General features: G+C 42.4%; 1 protein-coding gene across 4 annotated transcripts in view; it reads right to left on the reverse strand.

Moving 5' to 3' along the window:
• ERC2 (ELKS/RAB6-interacting/CAST family member 2) overlaps positions 1-21817 on the reverse strand; it is an 847094-nt gene that overhangs the window by 92367 nt on the left and 732910 nt on the right. The window contains exon 17 of one of the 4 annotated variants that reach the window (XM_054694732.1): positions 5706-5741. The exons of the other annotated variants lie outside the window; for them this stretch is intronic. The gene's annotated coding sequence lies outside the window, so the exon portion shown is untranslated. Of the gene's footprint in view, positions 1-5705; positions 5742-21817 lie in introns of those variants that run through there. 4 annotated transcript variants of the gene reach the window in all.

Genomic DNA, 21817 nt, shown 5'->3' on the forward strand with positions numbered 1-21817 from the left:
CTCTCCTATCAGGTCAGCCTCAGAAACCAGCAGCCAGAAAAGAACCTTACTGCTTTCATGCATAAGACAAGGCAAGCGTTTGTATCTATCAAATTCCCCACCCAATTCTGGGATTTCAAACCAAAACATTTGTGTTTTTGACATTGTCCCTTTCCTTTCAGAGCGACTTTTGATGTGTATGTCATTCTTGTGTATGGAATCTATGTTTATAAAGGTGGCTTGCAAAGCTCTGATTTAGGACAAGGACGGAGGCCTGGGAGAGTGCAGATAAGAACAGGATGCTTTTACAGAGAAGAGGTGAGCTGGCCTCACCAGAGCAGTGAGTCAGAATTCTTGTGGTCAGTCCTGGGTGAGTGTCCACTTGGTGCTTATGAACAGCTCAGGTGGTGATCCATGGACAGTGAATGTCCCTGCCATGTAGCATCTGGACAAGCTGATGGCGAAATAAATCAAGGCATCATTCATGCCACTTTTGACCACAGAAAACCCACCCAAAGGTTCTCGCTGCATGTCCTAACCAGTTTCATACACTGAGATTCTGGGATCCAGGGAGGTTTCTCAAGTGAGGGTTGCAAACATGGTGCAAGAAGACAGACATTAGTGCCCAGTAAACTGGAGGAGGCAGGCTGGGAGGAAGGGGCTTACTGGGAATCTATGGGATTTGGCCTGGCCTAGCTGAGTCTTCTGATTCCCTGCACCCCCAATCCAGAAAGTTAGACTCCACATGATATTTGCTGGTTTAGGGGACCTGTGTGTGTCAAACTGCCATGTGGGTAGAATTTGGGGTTCCTAGGCTCAACTTTTTCTAGAAGTGGTCCCTTTGTTTCAAAGAAATCCTGTCTCCTCAGAACAGGTGAAAAGGCCTTTTTCAGTGGGGACCGGCGTGGTCCAAATGACTATCTTCCTTAATTTGTTAACTTTTTAAAAAGTCACTCAGATGGCCCTGAAGTTCAAGCACACCCTGTCATGTTGCATTCGCTCAGGCTTTGTGCAGACAACCATGAGCTGTCCTGACGCACGTTAAAAGGTCAGAGCTCACGCCTCAGCCCCTTCCTCCAGGGGAGTTCTGCCAGTCTGAAGAGAAGCAGGCCCGCTCAGAGCCAGGTGCTAGGACTGTCGCTCCTAAGTGATGGAGAGGGATGAATGGTTAGAGCTTCTGCAAAACTCAGTGGGACAGAAACACAAAGGGATTCAAAAGTCAGGGTTAGCTTCTTAGTCCTCTAATAAGCACTGACTGTGAGCTTAGCATGTGTGGGGCCTGTGCCTTGGCTGCACAGTTAGACACTTAGTCCTCAGCAGCTGCTTTTGGGTGGGTGGATGCAGAAATGAATACATTAGGTATCATTCTTATTTCACATTCCTGAAATCAAGCCTCAGCATCACAAGCACATGTGGATTTACAGATTCTCTTCTTTCATTTGTCAACTATTTTGGAGGGTCAGATCTGTGCAAAGTCAGTGTGCAGGCACATGGAACCTGTCTTCAAACTCTCCTGGACAAGCATGGCAATGACTCGTGTCAAGAAGGCAGTGGGTGAAAGCAATTCCTCACTCCCAGGAGCTGCAGCCTGCACTTCAAAAGATTCTCTGTGGATGCTCAAAATACCTCCCTGAAAGCCATGTCAGAATCTTCCAGGGACAATCTTCTAATGCCCCTTTGCAAACAGCTTTGCTGTCTAAGAGGAGACCAGCAGATACTGCCCCCAAAAGGAGGGATCGCAGAGAGACTACCGGAAGAGGTGGAGGTACCAAGAAAAAGGAAGACAAGCTCTGAGCTGTGCACCCCTTGTCAGTGGACAATGAGAGATCTCGGTGGGAGAAGAGCCCTTGCCCTGAGGTTGATGCTGCAGCAAGCATTCAGGTGCTTCACCCATGTGGCTGTTCAGAAGACTCCCTGCTGTGACCTCCTCGGTGTGGAGCCAAAGTGTAGTTAGCACGAGAAGGTGGGAGCTCCCCTGGTGCACGTTCCCAGACTGTCCCAATATGCCACCAACCCAGGCACATGCCCCAATAAACATCTGGTCATCCTCAGGTCTCAGTTCTCATGTTCATAACAAGCCCTCCCTGCTGGCTCCTGAGGGAGCCCGTTTCTCTGTGTGTTTCTTCTCCTGCAGACAGCCATTTAGAGAGTGAAAATGTGCCTTCATCATGTACTCTATTTCCTTTCCGAGTACTTCTGCAATCAGGGGTTAGTCCTTTTGTTGTTCTCACAAAATAATAGAGCCTGTTACCGTGAAAATTAGCACTGTGGAAAGTCAAAACAAAAATAAGAGGAAAAAAAAAGAAACCTTTGTCTCTGTTCTTGAATCTTTTGTGTTTTGCATTTTGCAGCATGGCGGTTCCTCAAAAGGCAGTTCCTGAAAGATTTAGAACTAGATCCAAGGATAGGGACAAAGGTTTTTCTTTATGACCCAACAATTCCACACCTAGGTATTTACCTAGAGAACACGAAAACACTAATGATAAGGGAAACCTGCACTCCCATGTTCATTGCAGCACTATTTACAAAACTTCAGCTATGGAAACAACCTAAATGCCCCCAAACAGATGAGTGGATCAAGAAGATGTGGTATATGTACACAGTGGAAAACCACACAGCAATCAAGAAGGACAAACTCATGCCATTTGTAGCAACATGGATGGAGCTAGAAGGGAATATGCTAAGTGAAATAAGCCAGAAGGAGAAAGACAAGTACTGGCTGGTTTCATATATATGTGAAATATAAAGAATCCAAACAACGGATCAGACAAAGACACACTTTAAAACCAATCCTTAAAAGATGACCCCAGATGTGAGGCATCTAGGAGGTGAGGGGTAGAGGGAGGGAAAGAGGGAGGTGTGAGAACATCTGAGGGGAGAAATCCTATACTGCCAAAAAATTAACAAGGATATAAAGCAATGGTACTTCATTAAAATTAATTATTAATTAATAACATTCCCCAAAAGAAAACTTTTGCCTCAGACTCAATCCTCTAAAGCAAATTTTATCAAATTATATTAACTACAATTTAACATAATCATAATTTAATGTTTTATGAAGATAATCCTGAGAGACAACTTTTCCACATTTAATAAAAATAAAAAATAAAAATCCAAACAGCTGCTTTTACCCCAAATTACATGGTACACTTAAGATCCCAAATATCAAAATTGTCATTCACAGAGAAGTTTTTTACAAAGATCACCATCTTCGCTACAATGAAGTCAAGCATGAGTCATTCTTGGGCTCCGTCAGCCTGCTGCCTTACAGCAGGCTTGCCCCCCGACTCCTCAAGTCTCCGGCCTTCTTTCCTGGATTCCCAGTGTGTGGCTGAGCACTGAGCCTGCCAGGCCAGTCTTAGAGAGAACCAGTTCCAACACATGACACCAAGGTTAATCCAAACCGCAATGAACAATTCCTTAATGAGGTGTCAAGTCCTTTCAGGCTACTATGCTGCAAGGGGCCACATATATTGATCATCACATAAATTAATTGTCATATATGTGACAGATATGATATCTAAATACAATAGAGTCAATGTATGAATCTACAGCCAGTGGGGACACGGCTTTAGAACGACTGCACTGTATGAAAAAAATGCTTCAATGACCAAGCCTATTATTTAACCTGGGCAATTCTCTCTCTTCCTCACCCTTCTTCTACATTCCTGCCCACCACTCTCATAAGGCATGTTGGAAGGTCAGGACGAAGGCCAGAGTGGTGAGCCAGCATGCTAATGGAGGGACAGAACAGCACCAGATGAGGCTGGGCAGGTTAGGCAGGGGACAGAGCATGACAGGTCTTGTAAGCCTTAGTCAAGCATTTGTATTTATTCCAAGTTCAAAGGGAACTGCCCAGAGGGACTTAGGAAGTGAGTGCATGATGTAATTTACATTTTCTACAGATCATTCTGCCTGACTGTGTGAGGAATGTATGCATGCGTCCTGCCCTTGATTGGATCACAAGCTCCGGAATAGCAGAGCTATAAGGCACTTTCCTCTTAATCACCTCATGCATTCACAGAAGTGTTAAACCAAAATTTCTCAAACTTTGGCCAGCAGCAGAATCACCAGGAGACTCATTCAAGCATTGCCTACTAGAGCCCACTGGCAGAGGTCCCAAGTCAGCAGGCCTGGGTGGGGACCTGGGGGTCAGCATTTCTAATAAGTTTGCAGGTAACATTGGGAAACAGGTTGCTGACCTAGGCACTGTACTTAAGAGCTGGTGTTTCAAATTATTTGCTGAATCAATCAGTCAACGAAGGGATATGAAAATGTTTATTCAAACAAAGCAAAAGAAAAAAAAAAAAAAAAAGCAATGACTTTGAGTTGGACCTAAAATGGCAGTCACTTATTCTAGTTTTTCTTTTTTTAAAAAAATTATTCTCTCCACCATGCTATGTGATAATAAAAAAAGGACTAGGCCATAACAAAAGGAAATAGACCATTGTGATTAGAGAAGAAGAACACTTCAGAGACGGCATCACCACATTTAATATTACAGTAAATGTCATTTGAAGACTTTTTTTCCCCTGCAAAAGAGATTTATTTGTGTAGACAGTTATTACCTGCCTTGATCCAGAAAGACAATGGAGAGGTGAGGCATCCGTTGCTACTATGTCAACACTGACAATTAAAATCAACTTGGAATTCAGAGGCAAAGCTCACCATGGTTTGCTTCCAAGCAAAAAAATTGGTGAACACACCAACAATAAGAAGATTCAAACAGTCTGTCTTTAAGGAAGCCCCAAAGATTTCAATTAAGGTGCTTAGTAAGCCCAAGCAGAAATGCAACTCAAGAATACAAAGTAAACTGAGATTGAGAGCCAGCAGAGAAAAGGCTTCAGACCTAGAAGAGCGGGGTATGGATCACGATGTAGGGAGCACCGGGGCTGCTGACCATTTACTCTGCCGCCACACATGAGGCTGCATTTCCCTGTGCAGACATCCATTCACCCCAACCTGGCATTGCAGCCCAACCAACAATGGACAGCTCAAACGTAGGGGAGACTGGCACTTTAGGATTCCAGTAGAAGGTCCTCTTGCCCGAGGCTTATAAGGTCATAGATTCACTTTCTATATAGGGCAGGAGCTGCTTAGCTGGACCTAAGTGAAATCATATATATTGGTAGTTACTCCAGTTCTCAAAGTCAAAGAGGTGGAATGGAAGGGGGGATTCATCACACATCAAATGCCAGAGAATCAAAACTGAAAGATCATTGAAAATCATAGGCCTTGCAAGATGATTAATAAATACGTCAGGAAATAGGGCTCAATGAACAGCACTCTCTGTCCATATAACCAGATACAAACAACATGAGGCTGGGGCAGTATTATGTCACATGGATGATGAAGCTGGATTCCTGTCCTTGTGATATGTTGGCGTTGATCATGGAACAGTCTATTTTGAATTAAATAATAAAAAAAAAAAAACTTTGCAACCCCTAAATTCTAGCAACAACAAAGTATATGTGTGCCCCCAAATTCACGGTCATTATGCAGTCTGTCCAAACCCAGCACCCCACAGCACTTGCAGTTACCCACCTCCAAAAGGGTAAAAGTAAACACTGGACCTGCTCTGGTGTTAAACTGCCACCGGATCCTCCCTGCTGTCTCCCTCCTCCTCTTCTTCTTTACAGACAGGTAAAGTTGGATCTCTTGAAGGAACTGGGGGCTCCCACTCTAGGCAAAGGTTGGACAGGTGATCAATGTACAGCATGAGATTTGACTGTGCCTCCGTGCCTCCGACAGAGCTGGATCATCTGGGGCAATGAAAATGATAAGCAACAAGAAAGCGGTATTAACAGCAAGGGCAGGGAATCTCAGGCACACGCAGCACGATTCCCTAGGACACCCGATAGCCATCCCTTTCCTCATTCAGGCATTCTGAACACACTCAGCAAGCATGATGCTAGGCTCCAGGGATACAGCAGCGACAAACAGAGATGCGGCCCTGCCCTCTGCACTCAGGGGCTATTTTAAGACAAGCAGTTACAGGACAATGGGCTAGGGAACCCAGAAGCTCCCCGGAGCACAAAGCAAAGGCAGCTGAATCCGGAGGTGTGTGGTCAGGAAAGGTTCTCCCGGAGGGAATGACTTTTAACACTGAGTCTGGAAAAGCCCTGGAGTTAACCAGATAAGATTGGGGTGTGTTAGCACCACGTGCAAGATTCTGAGATAAGAGAGCATGTTTGGCCTAAGAGGTTGAAGCCTTTTGTAATCATCCATTCACCAGTTTAAATTCTACACCTAACCAGATCACCAAAATTGGGGTCTATTGTGCTCATCACAAGATGCTCCTTCAATTTCCACAGTCCAGTGGTGATCTAATCTCGTGGGATCTCAGAAAAGGAAAAGGAAAGAAGTTAGAAAACAGAGTTTTTTTTTTTTTTTTTTTTTTCTATAAGAAGAAAACAAAACAAGAATGCAGAGTTGAACTACTACAGGATAAGCCCAATTGCAGTCATTTGGATTCTACACTCCAGCATCACAGATGAGATGTCAAGCTCAGTCAAGGTGGTCAGAACAGACAGACACCAGACTTCAGTGTGGCATCACCAGTGTGGGGCCCAGGTCTCTTTCCTTTGGCGCTCTCACTTTGCCCTTTGCTCTCCTCCAAGTCCCTGAGAAATTATAGAGGGGTGCTCTGCTCCTCTTACCCTGGGCATTTGTGGTGTCTAAAAGGTACCACAGGCACGATATCTTCGACTTGCTTTATGCAACTGAGGAAAACCAGATAGTTTATGAAATCAATCTTGTCAGGGGCATCCCTGCCGGAAAAACAAAATGAAACAAAGAAAAAACCTGTGACAGTCTCAGTAGCTTGAGGGTTCCAGCTGCCTTTGCATTATGAAAGAGACCATTGTAGGGCATAGGTTAAGACCTGGCAGTAAGCATGTGGTCATTTGACCAAAATGCATAGTTTAAACTAGTTTTCCTTTATGTTTTAATATTATCATATAATTCAAGTCCTGTAGACAACATCTCTGATTGAACACAGAAGGAAACAAAACCCTCACTTCTAAGAAGCAGAGGAGGCAGCTGTTTCATGGACAAAGAAAGGATGTCTTTTTAACCTATGACAACACAAATTTGTTTAGGTTTTCCCTCCACTAAGTAAGTAAGCAATTAGGTTTTTTCCAATAAAAATATCCCCGTGCATGTGCAAACACCAGAGGCAATCATGTAATTACCCTGCCCAATCAGATTCAATTGCTGACAGTTGAGTTCCCACTGCTCATTAACTTCAGATCACAATGAGGTCTTTACGGAAGCCCTTTCAGTCTCTTTACAAAGGTTCCTATGATGCCTTAAGCAGCCCAACACTACTTCATGCAGGATAATCATCCCAAAATGGCCAGGGCCAAGGCCAGCCCTCTGAAAAAATAAAAGGGAAAATTTCAAGAAACACTGACTTGAACACTCTTGCTTCAATTGGGGATCTCACTTCTAAATATAATAGTAACCTTTCACCCCCACACTTTAAGTGCCATAATTATATAATTAAAACCAATTATGTCATTTAACAGAGACTTTTTCAAGATCCACGACAAGCCAATTAACTCAATCATTGACCTCAGCAGATTTCCCACACTGACCTGCAACAATGAGTACTGGGATATATTTAGACACTGGCTTCCGAAGGCTGGCATGACTTGCTGGGTGGGTTGTAGCTGCTCTAGATTCTTCTAGACTCTAGACGTTGAACTGAATCTTTCTTGTATAACACCACCACCACCACTTATTTGCACAGCATTTTCAATATCCCAAGACACTTGCTTGATTTTCATAACCACCTGTGTTATTCCTACTATGTTGTGGATGAGAGTCAGGGGAAGTTAAGGAGTTATCTCAAGCTACACAAATGGCAAAGCCTGGTATTTAAAAGCAAAGATATATAAGTTTTCACCCCAGAATCCAAAGTCTTAATTGCAAGGAGTGGTGTGTGTGTGTGTGTGTGTGTGTGTGTGTGTGTTCTCCTGGATTCCACTCTATTTCGATTATCTTACCCCAGTTTCATTTTGAAACAACACATCTGCCCCCCACCCAACCAATGGGTATCACACAAGTCTCGGCTGCAGCTCAGAATGCACTAGCTCGAGGGCTCAGCCAATCAACTCCTCGTAGTCCCAGAATGACAAACGTTGGTTGAGGGTTGAGCAAGTGACCCACTCAAAGTCGACGAAACACAACAAGACTCTGTTGAGGATCTTGGGAAAGAGTCTCGGTCTTCCTAACTGGACTTGTATGTGAGAGGAGGTAATGCTCAATCTGGTGGCTGAACGGCCATCTTGCTGCCACCAAAGAATTGCAGGAGAATGGAACCAAGAGCTACATATAGAGTAAACAGTTCTAGGAAACTCTCCCTGAAGCCCTTCATGTTGACATTAGGGTCCTTAAAACATGGGGTAGCTCATCAGCATACTGCCGGGAATATGAAGGGTGCTGCTGCTGGCATATAGTGTGGGTAGGTTTGATTACAATGACAGAATTAATCGACCATGGCTCTGAGCAGCAGTCCTGCTTCCTGCTCCCAACACATTTCAATGCCTCCTATTTTCGAGTTATTTAAAGAACCTACCATTTTATGGGCAGGAGGAAACACTTTAATCTGCAGAATGATTTTTATCACAAACTAAACATCCTTGTAACTTTTTGGTCCTTTGCTTTGGTCAACGTTGTCTCTTCTTGGAGTTAAGACAGCTGTTGGAGCTGAGAAGACCTGCCTTGACCTTGCACTACGTCCTGCTCAGTGGTACCCTTCCTTATGCTCTCCAATTCCTGGGATGTAAAAACTCAGGACACTCGCACTCATCAAAATGGAGCATTTCCTTCCTTATTCTTTTTTCCCAGGCCTTGGGGGGAAAAAGAAAAGAGCAAGAATTCCTTAATACAGCATTTTCAACCTTGGCACTATTAAAGCTTGGAACCAATTAATTCTTTGTTGTTGGGACTGCCTTATGCATGGAAGGCAGAGCAGTCTGCTGGCCTCCACCCACTAAATGCCCGCAGTACCTCTTTCCCCAAGTGGGGCAATCAGAAATGTCTCTAGAGATTATCAAATGGCTAGGGGTTGGGGCAAAGATCATTTCTGGTAGAGAATCATTGTTTTGAAAGAACATTTGAGGATTCATTAGATCTTCCTCATAGCATCTTTGAAAATAAGTGTCTTTGTATAGTAGCATCTTTAAAGTGTGAGAGAATCACTGTGCCCTTTAGAATCTGACAAGAGCCAAGAAAACTATCTTTGAGGAGAGCTAAACAAAAAGACCCAAGGATGGTCATACCACCTTCTCTCAGGGCTGTGAAGTCACATAAGACATACCCACCCATTACAGAGCTGAATGGGGAGAAATGTCTCAAAGAGAAACCGCTTTACCTAAGACCAGAAGGAGGATGTTTAGGAAAATTAGAAATGAATATTAGGCATCTATAACATAAGTTTCAAAGTGGGTATTTAGCTTCTTATTTCCACAGGAAAGAAAATGAAACTGTAAGATGATGCTAGGTTTCCGGGGCTCAGGTTCAGCCAAAGAGGCTGGGCTCAGATGCAAAAGATCCCTCCGGCAAAGGCCTAAAACTCACTCTGCATAGAAAAAAATAAAAAATGGTAAAGCCTCCCGTATTTGGTAAAATGTGGGCAGACCCATTTGACACAAGCTGAACTCATGGATTTACAGTATATTTTCAAGGAAAACTATTTGTTTTCTTTTTAAAAAAAATATTTTATATATATTTTACATCATTTTTCATTTTCACACAAAGGATGCATTTTCATCTTGGTTATAGTCCCCATACAATTCCCACCCCCCTTGTTTTGATCCTACTACCGCCTCCCTCCTGTAGTGTGTCTCTGGTTTATAGTTCCTTGTTGATTTTTATTTTTACTTTATTATAATTAGTCTTTTTCCTGGTCCCTTATTTAGGTGAGGGACGTGCTCTGGTGAGGGCCTTCCTCCAGGGTCGACTTCCTCACAGACTGACTGGAATATGATATGACAGAGACTGGATTTGCATACACACTATTAAACTTTGGAGGTTGTGAAATGGCTTGTTATTTCCAAGAGCTGATTAGTTATATCTTCACATTGGCAGCGAACTGAGGCCAGCCCAGGAATTCCACAATAATGGTGTTCCAATGAGACTGCATCAAGGCACAGAATTCTGCACACTTCAAAGTAGGGACTTTTAATCCAGTTTGTCAGAAGAAGCAGTTTGGTTTGTGTGTGAAGACTGGGCTTCCTTGAGTGAAAATATTTGGATTCTGCCAGTTTCTCTCACTAGAAATTCTAATGCCTGGATGCTGAGGCCTGCATAGGGGAGGCAAGATGACTAGACCTGGGACATTACTGTTTCTTTGGTCCCAGGCAGCCTCCCCTCCAGCTACCCCTCTGCTTCAGCAGTCCTCATCCTCCAACTGCCCTCACTTCTCTCCTGCAACCATAAACCTGCCTACTATAATGTGATCTTGTCTCAAATAGAAAAAGAACAAGAATAAAGGAGTTCTGAGGTGGGGCCTCCCTGGTGGTGCAAGGGATGAAGCTACTGCCAGCCTCTGCAGCATGAGTTCTATCCCCGGCTGGGCCAGGGAGCTACCCACATGGCACAGCAGACCTCTCCTGTCTCACCCGCTGCTCCCCTCAGCAGTGTATTTCAGTGGATCCACCTGTTCTGCTCCCTATTCTGTCTCTGGTGAATCCTCTCACCCTCCCATACCCCGCCTACACTGCAGCTCTTGTATGCATAAATAAATAATCTTTTTAAAAAAATTATTTATTTATTTGTATAAGCACTGGGTACAGTCAGAAGTGCGGGCGGGTGAGAGAATTCACTAGAGCCAGAGCGGGGAACAAAACAGGCAGACTGATGAAATACACTGCTGAGGGGAGCAGCGGGCATGGCAGGAGAGGTCTGTCATGCCATGTGGGACCCTCGCTGGTGGCCAGGGATCAAACCGGTGCTGCAGAGAGGCTGTGGGCAGCTTCCAGTCCAGTGCTCAACCACTGTGCCACCACGGGAGGCCCTCCCCCTCGTTTTTTTTTTTTTTTTTTTAAAGAAAAAGAAGTCCCCAGGGACCATGGCCCTCCTCCATTGTTCTTTTTCAGGCATTTTAAAATTTCGTTTTGTGAATAACTAATCTTTAGATGAAACAACAGAAGAATAGAAGGACTTGTCCAGAGATTCTATCAGAGATGCACTGTGCGGCATAAGCTGTACAGAGAACAGTCCTTTGTAGAATTCACTAACTGAATCATCATTTGCTAGTCATCATGATACACCCCACTCCACTGAAATCATTCACCCTCGTCTACTTATGTTTCTTGGAATGTCTAGGCAGGTCAGAGCTAAAAGAGTAGAAAGCTCATTTCCCAAGTCCAGAGGACACAACCACGAGAGGAATGTTTGGATAGAGGTGTCACTCTTGACTGAGCCTATACTCTCTCAGGTGAATACTTTGTGTTAAAAAAAATCAGCAAGATGGGAACATGGGTCTGCTTGATCGGGTATGTGCTGCTGTTTCCAGAAAAAAAATCCCCAAGGCTCTACGAACACCTAACACAAGCCCGGCCCTCCCGGACCATTGAGCATGATGTGGAGGAGCAGCAGCCGGCTGGGGTGGCTCAGAGTCAATGACTGAACAGGACTTTCCAAGACTTGTTACATTTGCCAGGGGTAAGTCTTATTCTCAAGGTCTAGAAAAAGGAGTTCAAAATAGTGCAGAATCTGGATTAAGGTAGGAGTCAGCATTCAGTGATGAGCTTCAGTAGGACTAGAAATTTTATGCAAAATTTGGCGTAGCACTTTCATGCTTTATTCTGAGGAGTGACCTTATGGTTTTCATCATAGTCTCAAATTAGCCTCAAACACAGATTAAAAAATTAAGCAAGTGTTGTTATAAAGCTATACCTTTAAAAAAATGTTTTCTGAGCTATAATTTACATACCATCAAATTCATCCATTTTGAGTGTACAGTTCAAAGATTTTGAGTAAATTTATAGAGTAGTGGAACCATCGCCACAAGTCAATTTTAGAACATTTCCATCACCTCAAAGAAAGCCAATGCTTATTTATAGTGAATTTCCCTTAATTTTTGTAAAAAAAACTTCTATGGTAGGAAGACATTCTTTGCATATCTGCAGAGCTGATCTACTTTCTTGCCCTTATTAAGAGTTCTACTAAAAAAAATATTTATTGTTTATCCAAAATTCAATCATAACTAGGTGACTTGTGTTTTTGTTTGTGAAATCTGGCAGCCCTCATGCAGGTCCAAAGCAGAATGAAGCAAGTAAATCAATGTCCACATCTAGAAATAAATGCACGTTTCTGGAGCTTGAATTTATCAACTTTGAACCATCTGCATTCAAAGATTGTAATGACCTATTTCTAGTTGGAATTCAGGCTGAGAATTAGAACTGTAGAAGTAACCTGAAGAATTCAGGACCCAACTGCTGTTTTACAAGCCAGTCTGGGGCCCCAGGCACTCCATGGGTTATATGCTACATTTGCCTTGAAAGAATTAAGACGCTATGTAATTGTTAACCTTGCCACTCACGATCAGAACCAGAAATGTGACTTTTAGGGGTACAAATTACAGAATCACTTTAACCCTTTTGAGGGGCACAAGCCCATTTGAGAGAATTTAGTAAGAGTGATGGAGCTTCTCAGTAGAAAAATGTATGTTTACACATTCACAACATTTTGAAGGGAATTAGGGAAGAAGAGTCTGTGGTGATGTTCATGGACCTTTAAAGGGTCTCGGGATGTAAAAAGCAGTGGGACAAAAGCCACCCTAAAGTCTCATGTCCTGCTTTTTTTCCTGTTCCATTTGTGTGGGAGGGGAAGTAGGGGTAATGGCACAGGAACTGGATAAGACAAGAAAACACGGCCAGGTTGCTCTCTGCTATCAGTGGTGACAACTGGAGTAACTTGCCTGATGTCCATGGATTTGAGGGGCTTTGTTTGCAAAATGGAGACCTGCCTGACTCTGTTTTCACATTTTATATCCAGGGCACCTCTGAAAGGTATCTGGGAAGAGCCCTGTTGGATCCTGGAACACTGCACAAGATTTTGTATTGAAAAAAAAAATTAAATCACTGGACTACATGGTCACTAGTCACAAAGGTTTTAAATAATCTGATGATCTGATCTGATTCTCCACTCTACAGAGTAGAGGTCAGGAGACAGCTGGGGAATATCTAAGTAGTCTTTTTTTCCTTTAAGATGAGAGGAAAAGGTATTGGCTGGGGTGGGAGAGAAAGACATCTGGCCCTTACCACCCAGTTCTGTGATATCTTTCTCTGCCTCCTTCATATGGATAACTCAAAAACTGCCCAGAATATAAAAAAAAAAAAAACTGCCCTCTCCCCAAATATTTTTCTTGATAATATGAACTGAATTTAATTAGTTCCTTTTGGATAACAAAGAATAATCTATTATATTATTATAGAATGTCACACTGACTATACCAACTGTAACTGTAGCCCAACGGGTAAAGAACATTAGAGACAGTATATTTTCTGTTCCTTCGAGCACCTTTAAAGTCAGTCCCAGTTTTATCACCCCATTTTCCAGAACAGAAAACTAAAGGAAGAAGTTAAGTCACTCATTCAAATTCACCCAGTGAGCCAAAGACAAAAAGAGATTTCTAGTCTTCGTACCAACACTCAGTCACTATATCATGTAGAAGAGATTAATGATACACTCTAGGACCTAAAGATATATACCAGGTTTTACTTACTTAATTTTTCTCAAAAGTAAATAATCTATCACTTTTAGAAAACTTATTATTGTACCCAGTAACAGAGACCATAAAACTATTTGTATGTTTATTTTATACTTATTGACATCTACTAAGCTGCTCTGCCATGTGCCTATTTATCACTTCAGAGGAAAATGCATTATTTAATTTTAGGACTTTATCTTATCCGTTCTTGGTCCTTGAAACAGTCCAAAAAATGTGTACACTCTGTTCTTACTTGTTGTCATAAGATCCCGGGGCCATGCTGGGAAGCATGCTGGGCAGTGATGTTGGGCACTTCGTGTTAAGACTTCTTTTTTAAACAGAGCTTGTGTAAATCACAGACAAAGTTGACAAATTTCACGGCTTAGTCATGGCTAACATATCAGATTTCATGGTTTGACAGAGATTAACAAGAAAATCATATTAGAGTTACAGCTATTAGTTGATTCTTAGATATTTGGTACAGAAACTCCCAGCTCTCGGAACTCTCTTGTCCACTGCTCACCTCTGGGTCCCAGAGACCCAGGCTCCCAACAGTCCAGGGAGAGCCTCTGGGAATCACAGGCAGCTCCTGGCTATTGCAGCCTGAGCCAGGACCTAATGGAATCCAGGGGAGGTTTAGCATCCGAGGACTAAAGCAGGGTTGAGCATTTATAACCCAATTCATAAAAGTGTAGGGGAAACAAACACACACACCCCCCACCTTGTTTGCACAAAACACAGGCGTTTTGCCCTAACATTGCATGCATGTTAGGAAGAATGAATTATCACAGTTGTTGAAACTATTCTAGGTAAAAATGAAGTTTTCACATCTTTATGAGGAGGCAATTCAGCAGAGGCCTGGTTAAAAGTAGTGACTTGCAAGCAGAGACTTCAAAAAGCTTGCTGACTGGGGAGCCATTTGGCCTGAGGGGTCTGCATATCCTCTTTCTGGTAAGAGGCTGCCTTGCTTGTCAACTTTGCATAAAAGACAGCCAATTTGTCAGCCATTTGCTTTAATTCTCTTTCAGAGTCTTCCTAACGATAAACTCCTATACCTTCTGGTCTTCAATATCATATATCTGACTGGAGGATAGAAATTCACTTATGTCTCAGGCCGGTTTCCTTCCCAGGCGATCCTCCTGGGTCTTATAGGATGTCCTTAATCAGAACCACATTCCTCGGCTGGAGGAAGTCCTTGTGCAGACGCTGGCAAGACACTATGGCAAATTAGTTTCAGAACACGGAAGGTCAGATTGGGAATAAAAGCTGCAGTTATCTATTGTGTTTTCTTTAGCTGAGAAAATTAAGGCAGGGTGCCTAACTGAAGAAACCAAGATTTGTATAAGTAGCAGTCACTTAGGAAAAAAGTTCCTTTGATTGTGAAGCACAATAGTCAGTTGTGGAAACTGAAAGTCTTTGCATTCCAGGATATGGGACATGTATAAGGACTGTCTCACTTCATCCGGATAAATTTTTATATTTCAGTAGCATCCTGCATTGGTAAAACCAGAGACACACTACGGGGGTGGGGGCGAGGAGGAAGCAGGATCAAAACAAGGGGTGTGGGAATTGTATGGGGACTATAACCAAGATGAAAATGTATACATTGTGCAAAAATGAAAAATGATGCAAAATATATATATATATATAAAATAAAAGTTCTTATACACATTAAAATATATATATATATAATTGCTACTCAACTAAGCGAGTGTTCATACATACATTATATGGAGTTAGGTTTGGAGCTACACATATTTTACATATATAAGTGGGTTTTAGATAAAGAAAGCATATTTTAATAATAAAAACAATACCAGTTCTAATTTATTATACTCTTGGTGACAAGCATTATGTTAAGGGCTTCCCATGCCTTATTTCATTTACTCTCTCAACAAACTAGCAAGGTAGCACTATCTTTGTTCCTATTTTATAGATGAAAAAGACACTAAGAATAGAACCAAAAGTCAGCCTTGGAGCCAGCAGTCAAAACCCGGGTGTTTGACTCCCGAGTCCGTGTTTTTAATCACTGCATTGTACTAAGTCCTGTTAATGCTCATCAGTTCCACTGAGATGAGTATTCAAGCAGACTCTGAAAAAAATATATAAATTTCTTGGGAGGTGGAGGTGGGAGGGCAGATGACTTCACTAACATGTAGGTGTGAGTTTCCCCTGCAAGGCTTTGGACAGATGGAAACAGGGGTGTGAGAAAAGGGAGAAGTTGTTGCAGAAACTCCAAACCCAACTCCTTTAAAATTTTGCCTGGGACTGGTCTGAGTCAGGAGACTCAGAGAACCAGAAGGAACAAGGGGCTTAGTAGAAACCTTTCCCTGTCCGATTTCACACTGACAGCCCTCCTGCTCATGAATGGGCTAGCCTTAGAGATCTGGAGAGAGAAACACGACCAGTGCACCTTTACCTCAACTAACACCACGGGGCAGCTCACAATTACAAAAGGAATGAACTTTTTCATCAAACGCCCTTCCATAAAACCATTTCCCAGGAAATGTAACACAGCATGGAGCTAGCCAACTGCAATTTTCCACCAACAATGAGGGTTGTGGGGGCACAGGTACTATATTTAAACAATTTTCCTCCAGTATTTGGCAAGGCTCTCTCTGAAGGAGGCTGAGAGTTGGGCTGAGGTCTCATCCCCCTGGGGCCAGCAGGATCGGAATGTTTAATATGGCCCTGTCTCTTCAACACCCATGTGTAAAACGCCAATAAACAAGCGAGCAAAGACCTGCAGGCCTAATTGCCTTTTAACTCCATCAAGATGATAAACTCCCAGAGCAAGGAAGGAAAGACTCCCAGGGATTTAACAAGTTTATCTGCCTGCCACTTGAATATTTTCTGTCTGCCTACACTTGAGTGAATTCACCAATAAAAGGATAAAAGGGCCCCCAACCTCAGTCCCCTCGATAGCCAAGAATCTCCAGATTCAAAATGCATAACCAGGAAAAATCAGCCCATTCACCAAACTTTGTTTCACATGTTTGTAAGGCCTGGAGTGAGGCCGTGGGGCCACATCTAGTACCAGCCATTATTGATCAAGGCCTAAAATTCTTCACCTTCAATGAAGAGGACTGTTCCCACAAGGAAACTGGGACAGGCAAGCCATCCCCAAACTTCAAAAACTGAAGTCAGCGGACTGCACCCACGAGGGAGAAGTCACAGGGTCCTGGTGGCTGCAGAGCCGAGGACAGATGATGGTGATGAGCTCTGTTCATTTCTGCAAGGACATTTGTCATGGCTCCCTCCCTAAACTTTCAAGTTTAGCATTTTGATCGCTTTTGTTGCTTTCCTACTACCCAGAAGAAAAATTCGGAGAACTCTGTACCCACTGAAGTTATATTGGGATAACAAAATGAAAAGAAGTAAAACGAAAAGTAAAAATGAAAGACTTGTGGACAGTGTAGCAAGGAGATGGGGCTGAAGACACGAAAGTAGGGTGGACGGGCATAACCTCTCTGGGAAAACACTTCACAACACTCATCAGTGGAAATGTGCAATTTCCCTTTTAGGAATATATTTGAAAGGAATGATTGGACAAGTATATCTAAAACTAACGCACAGAAACTACAGCATTCGAAGAGGAAATATTTAAAAAGAAGAAATTGTTCATTATTAAAGACTGGTTAAGTAATGCAAAATTCTATACTCTGCAGCTGTAAAAAAATGACGGTGTAGGTGCATATTTATTAGTGTGGAAAGGTGTCCAACATATAATGTTAAGTTGAAAAAGCAGATTATAAAAACTTCAATAATATGATCCCATTCTTTTTTTAAAAGAGGCTATATAGAGAAAAAAAGACTAGTAACTCACATAGTTCACCAAAATGTTAGTCCTTCTGAATGGTGGAATTCTTCTGTGAAGACTTTTAAATTACTCGAAACTTTTAATATTACGACATTGCCTTTAATATCAGTGAAAGCACTACAGTTAAACCTTAAAACATTCCATCACCATCACTCCCCTGATCAACATCAAGGGAAACACATTTTAAATAACGCTATGGAAAGACCCAGGGAGACGAGACAAAAAGAACATTAAAGGGTTTGGTCTTGTTTTATCAGTACACATAATTGCTATCCGAGTGCCTTCTCCAGTGAGACGAGAATGAATGGTAAAATTACAAGTAGGTTCAAAATCCCAGAGTGTGTATTTCCCAGGTGGCCCAAATTTCTTTCTTCCTTATAGTCAGTGCACAAATGCAGAGAGCCCCTCTATTAAACTGACCCGTTTTACTTAATAAAACAAGAGCAGCACTAGAGTAGGGTGGTTGCCAAATGAAAAATCTGAGGCTCTATTTTTCTATTAAAATCACGTCCATGTTTTTCTTATTGGAACCTGGAAACTGCACAAATTCTAAAGGAATCCAAAAGAATTCCTTTAGAAAAGAATTCTGTTAACACCAAAAGCTCCCCAAGCACTACACAAAGCAAATGTTAGGTTGCATTATGCTGAAATGTAAAAGCGAATTTCAAACCCAAAATGATGTGTCCTTCACACAGGCTTTGTGTGTATCAGGGCTGATGCATTTGTACACTTATCCCCATACATTTCTGCATCTCCCTGCTTCGTAATTTCATAATCAGTTCCAGATTTCCTATTTCTTCTACAATGTACGGCACAGAATTCTGGATTTGGGAGACGCAAGGATTAAGGGGATGGAAGTACAGCGGAAAGTATGACAAAAATAAAACCAAAGTTGAAGTTTTGCTTCATACTTGCTGAGAAGGAACATTTTGAGAGCACACCTCAGAACCCATGTGACCCCCAGAAATGGTTGGAGCCTGGATGCATGTTTGAGAATTTCATGAGCAAAATCAACCTCTGGTTGGCACACTTCCTGACCGGTGAAAGCCAGGGGAAGCTGAAAGGCTTCCTACAAACTCCATCAGTGATAGGCATTCCTTGACTGCCAAGGCGCTTATAATGCTACTCTCAAAATCCAGAACTCCATCCCTGGGTTATAAACCAAAGTAAACTGAAAGATCAGGTTAATCTAGGATAAACTTCATCTCTCTAGTTCAAAGACAACTGGCCTCTCTGTGGGTTTCAACTGGAGATTTCTTTGAAGGATTGTTCTCAAATTCATTAAAGAAATTTCAGGGACTTCACAGACTTTGGCATTAAATAAATAACCTGAGTTCTTCATTGCCTGCAAAATGACTGTTCATCTTTGAAGCTCTGCAAATTGGTACTAAGTTTGCTGTTAGCCTTTTACCTCAAAGATGGCTCTGCTCCATTGATCACTGAGTCCCAGGGCAATCACCTGGCCGATTATTGATATTAAATTGATCTCAATAAAGCATCTCCTTTAAAACATACTTCCTTTCACTGGTTGGCTGTGCAAGGAATTTTGCTTTAGTTGTCATACTACTGCTTAATATTTATGCCCACCATCAAAAACAAAACCTCAGGAAATATATCAAGTTGAGGAAAATCTAAAATTAATTTCCAATGCACTTCAAAGACATGTGGGGGTTTTAGGTGGACACACTCATTTCTAAATTCTGCTTGAATTTCACCTATTCAGACGCCTGCCATGGAGACGGGCATCTCATCAGACCCTGGTTCTGATGGAGCAGCACCGGGAGCCTTTTGCAATGACTCTGCACATTCCTAAGCAGAGCTCTGGGTAAACACATACCCCAGCCTTCAGCTTTCACCCTCTCACCCCACCATCTGCTTCCTGCACACCCCATAATCTAAAACATCTCCTCTTCACAGGTATATGGTCTTGGATTTGTCACAGTGAACGCGAGACTTTACAAGGCCAATAAAATGACAGCTGCAGAGAGGGGACGGGTGGCTTTTACTGACTCTGAAACACCACTGCCTTTAACTCCCAGGGATCAGCAACTTGAAAGCACTCTGATTCACTTAGCTCTGTGTTTGTCATAAAATTCAAGCTAATCAGATTTCCCCCAACTTGGAGCCCTATCTTAAATCCCCAAGCTTCTCCTATGCAAACTTAACTGATGGAAGATGTGATTATACCTTCTCAGGTCATAAATTCTAGATATTTATAACATAACTGTTGTCATTTAGGTCAATTAAGATGCCTTTACTGGCTTGAAACAACTACCTATGGGGGTTGTCCAATACTCTGACAGCGGTTTATGACCCTTAGGTGACTTTATCTTCCCAGGATATGGAAGATGGTTGTATGTAAAAATGCTCAGGAGACTATTGACACATTTTCTTCATATTATGGACATCCATACCCACTTCCATTCTGTCCTAGAAGCCCAAACCCCTGTCTTATCCATAAAAACCACTGTTTGACTCTTAAAACTTCCCTGAGAATTGGTCTCTTTGATCACCTTTTCTATTCCAAAGGCCTGAGAGGGGAGATAATACCAAATCCCAAGTGGTGACCTGACTGAACACTCAGCTGAGAAATGCCAGACTTTTCCATGTGCAGAACATGCCCCTAAAGCCAAGTGGGTTTTACCTTTCACATAGGACAAACTGCTCCCTGATGAAAGGCAGAATAGGATGACAATGAAAAGAAATGGAATTTATTTGGAGATTTCATAAGATAGGTTATAGATTTGCTTTTCCCTTGTGGAATATCACTTATCTACCAGTGTCTCCCTCCTGCTGTTTCTTCTTTCAGTAAGGCCCCTGGGTAACCAACAACCAACTATATTCCAGGCTTGGTGCTGGGTGGAGATACTGAGATCCAGGGACTCCCAGATGGGATGGAAACACAGGAACATTAATAACAGTAATGCAAAGTATTAATAGGCAACAAAAGAATCATTCACAGAAAATTCTGGAAGCACCAAAGTGATATTTCCACTTTTGGAGGGAAGGGAGAGTGGTAGGGGAGGGTTCCTTGGGAAGAACTCCTAGAGTTTAGAAAATGCGAGGAGACAGCTAGGCCAGCTGGAGGAGAAGAACATTGCCAGTAGGAAGGAAAAGAGCAAAGACATGCAGTCGCAGAGGGCATGGGATGTGTGGAGGATGCCAAGAGGGTTGGTGTCCAGAGCATCACATGCCTGATGGGTGGTGGAGAGAGTTGAAATCGGAAAGGAAAGCCAGCACAAGGTCCTGCAAGCTTTGTGTTCATGTGACAAAAACAATTACCTTGCTTGTTCAAAAAGGGTCCTGACATAATAGCACCCTTTCCACAAAACTAACTGGATGTAGTTGAGTAAGAACTATTTTTTCTTCTTCCCCAAATCTATGTATTCAGGTCTCTAGCAACAGCCCAACAGCTGGTATTATAAGCCAACCCCTCCCACTCACCTCAGTCTAACTTGACAAGCACTGTTTGAAACTCCTTTGTAGATAACACTTTGTTTTTGATTAGCAAATCAACACTATTTGGAGAAGACAGCAAAACATACAAAATTGTACCTGGTAGACATATGCCAAATACTGAGTCAATTGGGGCACTGTCCTGGGCATGAGTCAGAAATGCAGCGGAGGAGGAGAGACCTCAGCAGGCAGGTTTTAAGGTGCATAGTGACATGTCCTGGATCTTAGAAATTAAAAGCCTTTTATTGGTTTGATTCTTTCGTGTATTTCTGAAGATAAGGGAATGGGGGAGGGGGCAGAACATCTAGTAAGTGAAAGGAGGGTATAAGGTACAAAATATCCTACAGCAACAGCAGCTGAAAGTCTTCAGTTTGGCAAAATGCCAGCTACCAGTAATTTCCCCAAACTAGCTGCTTAAATGTATTATAGAGATCCAGGGTCAGAAAGTGACAGCACTGACCCAGGCAGCCACAAGTTTCTACCACCAGTCAAATTGTAGCTCATTTTCTAGAGTCTTAATGGAAGTTTATGCTGTTGTTAAAAATTTTAAATACCCAACTTTATTTGTTTGTTTATATTCTACCTGGTTCTAAAACAAGGATTAAAGCATCGAGTACCAAATAGAAGAGGCTCATATTACTGAAGAGGGAAGTAGTGAGAGCTCCAGTTACATTTGCCCCGCAAAGTCAAGTTGGTTCCGAGTGGGAACTGGAAGGTGCTGATGAAACCCAGAGAGCTATTCTGAAACAGACTCTCCTAAGTTAGCACACAATTCTCCAGCTGCTGGCAGACAGGAGGTGCTGAGAACCCATTGTACTGGAAGTCTAGAAGCCATGCGC

This window comes from Talpa occidentalis, unplaced genomic scaffold (genome assembly GCF_014898055.3).
Source record: "Talpa occidentalis isolate TD23 unplaced genomic scaffold, MPIMG_talOcc4v2.1 talOcc4.10, whole genome shotgun sequence".
NCBI lineage: Eukaryota > Metazoa > Chordata > Mammalia > Eulipotyphla > Talpidae > Talpa > Talpa occidentalis.